Source organism: Elephantulus edwardii, unplaced genomic scaffold (assembly GCF_000299155.1).
Source record: "Elephantulus edwardii isolate Elephantulus edwardi_28Jun2011 unplaced genomic scaffold, EleEdw1.0 scaffold00226, whole genome shotgun sequence".
Taxonomy (NCBI): Eukaryota; Metazoa; Chordata; class Mammalia; order Macroscelidea; family Macroscelididae; genus Elephantulus; species Elephantulus edwardii.
The window spans coordinates 2,467,874-2,473,328 of NW_006399976.1; positions in this window are offsets into that span (position 1 = coordinate 2,467,874).

Here is a 5,455-nt window from a genome sequence, read left to right on the forward strand (position 1 = left end):
GATTTCATGTTGGAGAAGAGCACTTAACAACCCATGGATGGCCAAGAGAACAAATAGCTATGTCTTGAAGAGGGTGCAGCTGGAGTGCAAGAATGATGAGGCTTTGCCTCACATATTTTGAACATATTCCTAGGAGGTACTATTCCTTGGAGAGGGACACGACATAGGGAAGTGTGTAGGGTTGGTGAAGAAGAGGAAGACCCTTAACCAGGTGGACTGACAAAGTGACTGCTGCAATGGGCTCTTGTGTGTCAGAAAAGTGTGAAGATGCCACAGGGCAGGACTAAGTTCAGATCTTTTGTTCATAGGGTCAATATGAGTCATACTCAACTCGATGGCACCTAACTACAGCAACAGCAGCAGCACAACAACAACAACAATCAGTCCTTGGAAAAGACATCATACTGGGAAAAGTAGAAGAGAAATGAAAACGAAGAAGACATCCTCAATGAGAAGGAGTGACACAGTGACTGCAATATAGGCTTAAGCATGGTGGAGATTGGAAGGATGACAATTGGAAGGATAGGGTCATTTTGAGTCCTAGTGGACTTGACATAAATTACCAACAGCAACATGTTCCTTTTGTCATTGTCACTGTAGAGTGTCTTCTAATTGATCCCAAGTAAAAATAAGTCCATATGCTACAAGGCAGAATTTCTCCCTAGTGTTTCTAGACTGTAATCTTTACAGCAGCTGATTGACAGATCTTTCTCAGGCAGAGTTACTGGATTGGCTCAAACCACCAACCATCAGATTAGCAGCAGAGAGGTGAACCTTGTGAACCATCAGGGCTTCTTGTATCCTTAAAAGTGAGGAGTCAAGTCTATGTTAAAAACAGACGTATTACTTCTATTTAAAAGATGCCTTAGTCATGAATGTAAGAATTGCTGACCCCAAATTAATCTACTAACAGGTTTTTTCCCCTCTCTCTTCACCTAAAATGGCTATTCAACTTTTCCCCTGTCCCAATGAACTGTGACTGTTTAGGGAAAGAGACTGCTATATCTTTTTCCTGGGAAATAGTTGGTAGATTCAAATCCTGAACCTTTGCTTAGCAGATGAGTGCTTAATTACTGCACTACCAGGGCTTCTGGCTTGCAAATAACAGACTCTATTTGCAAAGAACAGACATTTATCCTAACATGTTAAAGAGACCCAAGAAGCAGTCTGGCTAGGAATTTTATTAAGGGTTTGTGGAGCTCTGGTGGACTAGTGGTAAGAAGCTGTGCTGCAATCCTGAAGGCATGCAGTTCAAATCCACCAACCTTCTCTGTGAGGGAAAAATGGGCGGTCTCCTCCCCCATGAAAACACACTGGAGGATCAGCTATGGATTGGTTGCAACTCAGTAGTACACAACAACAACAACAACAACAGTATTAAGGATTTACTGATGGAGGCTGTGCGCCCGGTGCTAGCAAGGCCAGATCCCAGTCTCCACAGTCCATAGGAGGCAAAGACTTTCATATCTCTGGCAAAGGTGCCATAGAGCCAGGCCTCCAAATCTCTAAAGTAATTCTAACAAGTTTTAGGTAAAATTTCTTAGCAAGCAGAAGTGAGCCAGCAGCAAGAATGATTATAATTATAATCAGCCTTGAACTTTATGAACTTTGTATGTAAACCAGTATAAAAGAAAATTTTTAAAAATATGGAAGAAAATGTGTAACAATAAATGAATTAAAGAAAATTTAAAAAATCTTTAATACTTATAAAACCATTAAAAATCTATTAAACTGTGATAAGTGAAAATGACCAGGAGTTCTTTAATCTGAATGTGTAGAGATCCCAGGATGTTAGACAGATGAAGTAGCCAAACTTTTGTAAAGTGAACATTTTAATGAAAACTCAGCTGTCATGAAGCACTTGATCACTATGGAAACCTATATTCTTTAAGCAAGGGTCTCAGGAAATTCTCCATTCTCCAAACAACTTTGATTACAAATTTCTCCAGTGGGCCAAATGTTTATGAAATGATAAAACAGTCAAACATTGTTTCATTATTTTTAATTAATACATGTCTATATTTTTAATATAATGTAATGATATCAAATTATATTTATGTATGTACTGTGTGACATGTCATTAAGTCTTAAAACTAATAATTATGTGTTGCTCTGTAAAGTTCTAATATTACAGCCTGCTGTGTTGTTGTTAGTTGCCATGGAGTCAACTCTGACAAATAGTGACACTTAAGTAAAGCGGATCAAAATTCTGCCTGTCTGTGTACTATATTCACAGTCTCTGTCTTCCTTAAGCCAATGTTGAAGTCACTGAGTCAACTCATCTCCCTGAGAGTATTTCTTTGCTTCACTTTCCTCATTACTTTTCTCACCCATTACTTATCCAACAATGATGTCTGCCTTCAAGGACTATCCTCTCCTGAGAACATGCCCCAAAATATATGATACGAAGTCTCATCATTCTTGTTTCTAAAGACTTTCTGGTTGTAATTCTTCCAAGATATATTTGCTTGTTCTTTTGGCAGTCTATGATATCTTCATTGTTTTTTTATGATTAAAAAGCATCAATTTCTCTTTAATCATTCTTAGTCATTTACAACTAACAAATGCAAAAAAAACAGTTGAAAACATGGCTTGGATTTGGCACACCTTAGTCTAAAGATGTTCTTGGCAGAAAACTTAGTGCAATATATAATTTGATTTCTTGACTGATGCTTCCATGGCTATAGATTGTAAAGCCAAGTAAAATGAAATAATTTGCAATTTCAATCCTTTATTCATTTGTTAAGATGTTGTTTGTTGGTCCAGTTGTGAGGATTTTTGATGTCTTTATGTTGAAATGTGATCCATACTGAGAATTGTTGTCCTCTTTTTAATTTTTTATTGTTTTCATATAGTAATTCATAAACATTGTGTTTAATTTGGTTGGGTCTTATACAACCTTTCATAAATATTGTCTTATACAATTAACTGCTATTAATACGTGCCTTTTGACTTTTATCATCCCCTTTCATCAGATCTCCATTGTACTTTGTCTATTCCTTCACTCTCTGTTCATCAGTCCACTCTTCTTTGCTGCCCCAGTGGTCTTTGTGCATCTCTCCCTTCTTCCAGCCTCCTTCTTCCTTTCCCCTTCCTATTTGACCAGTAATACAGATCTTGTTCCTAGTTACTAAATGTGATATTTGTATTGTCCTTTTGTCTTTGCTTCCAGGGTTAATCCTTCCTTATCCTGATCCTTTATAGTGCTATATTAACAAAATGGCACACGATGCAGCACTAAAAGTACAATGAATTAGTAAAATATTACACAATATGAGTGAGAGAGTCTTGAGTACAATATGCTGAGTGAAATAACTCAGTAAAACAAGGTCAAATACTGTGTAAGGGTGCTATTACTGTAAAAATAAAGGATGTCTGAGTAAGAGGGGAGGATGTGGGGAGGAGAAATAGAATGCACAAAAACTACATCTTTGATCTTCATCTATATGTCGTCTTCACTTTCAGTGAGCAGGGTTGTGTCATCCACATGCTCGCTGTTCCTTCAATTCTTCTTCATATACTTCAGCTTCTTGGATCATTTGCTCAACATGCAGATTGAATAAGTATGATAAAAAATTCAAACCTGGATGCATATGTTCCTAATGTTAAACTATTCAGTATCACCTTATTCTATTTTAATTAATGTTTCTTGGTATACCTACAGATACTGCTGGAGCTCTATTAAGTATTTTAGGAGAGGAAGACCTTCGATGAGATGGATTGATTCTGTGACTGAAGTGGTGGGAATGAGTGTATTTGAGATGGCTAGGTTGGCACAGGATAGAACGGTGTTTAGGGCTCCTGTACATAGGGTTGCTATGAGTCGCAAGCGACTCGATGGCACATAACAACAACAAAAAAGATTTCTTCTCTGTTATTTTATTATGAGGTTGATGTTGTTCTTATGTATTTCTATGATAAAGATGTCTAAAAATATCTGGGGACCATTCTTTCTGAGTTAGAAAACTTGTGTCTGTTTCTCCCTTCAGTCTGGCATGCATAAGAGCTCACCTGCCTGTAATCTGAGGAGCTTTAGAGACTACCTAAATGGCACAATGTATCAGAGTTGAGGAGATGCATATTGACTTTTAATGGGTTCCCAGGGGCCACTGAAATTCCCATTGCATGTTCACTCACAAACTTGGAATTGGCTTCCTGGCGATCATTATACCTGTAGAGCTGCAGGAATGCTGATAGGTGTCCCACTCAGTTCTCTGATGACTAGTTTTTTCCTGGTTTTTACCTCTAGGAAGGTATCCAGGGGCCTGAAGCTTTGTGGTTGATTTGGGAAAGCTGAGTTCAGATGATTATACTAATTGTTTAGTATGGAGACTACTATAATTTCAAATGAATGCTTTGGGAGCTGTTGTTTTCTTTTTTGAAAAGAGACTAGATGGCCACTAGTGTGAGTTGTTAATTTCACTTGAGATTCTTAATCATAGGATAATAGGCAAGAGGAAGTGCATAGGAAAGCTTGGTGGCTCCATGCCTCAGGGCTGAGACTCACTACACACAGACAACTCTCTGAGCTCCATGTGCAAACACAGAAAGTAATAATAACCCACCTCATATTGTCATGTGTGTAACCTTTCCAGCAAGAAGTAAATGCACAATATATGGTTGATGGAATTATGTCATAATTAGTAGGGAATTGTAGGTGTTTGTTTTGATCATTGCTCTCTTTACTTCTCTCTCCCCCTCCACACACTTAGCTTACCAAAATACCATTTTCTAATTTTGCAGGAGGTTCACCTTGGATAAAATTAAAAAGAAATTGATGTCTAGATAGTATGTCAAGAGGCCTGGTAAACATCCATGTAGTTTATCTGATGAGTTTGCAACAGAGGAAAGAGGTATTTTATTCATGAAGCTTACTTAATGATCACTATCCTTGCCGTTATCAATTCTGTATGTATTTTTGGACCTTCTACCACATTGTATAATGCTTGTAAAAATTATCTATAGTTTTATAAACAGCCATAATGCATTAAAATTGGTATGATGAAGAGGATGCAACCATGATGCACACCTTTCTTCATTTCAAAACATGTAGTATCCCCTTGTTCTGTTATTATGATTGTTTCTTGGTCCATACACAGTTTCTGCAAGAATGTGTTCTATAATTCCTATTCTTTGCAATGTTATCTATAATTTATCATGATTCATACAATCAAATAAATACCTTTGTATAGTCAATAGAATACAAGTACATATTTTTCTGTTATTCTGTGCTTTCAGAGAAGAATAGGAATTCCTGAGCTTACTCGTGCTTATTTATATGAAACTTATATATAAACCCAGAAGCGGTGTCTGAACAGAACGAGGGGACACTGAATGGTTTAAAATAAAGAAAGAAATGCTATTTTCTATTTTGATATCTGTTCAGTCTATATGCTAAACAAATCATACAAGAAGCTGGATTCTATGAAGAGTGTGGTTTCTGAACAAAAGGCTC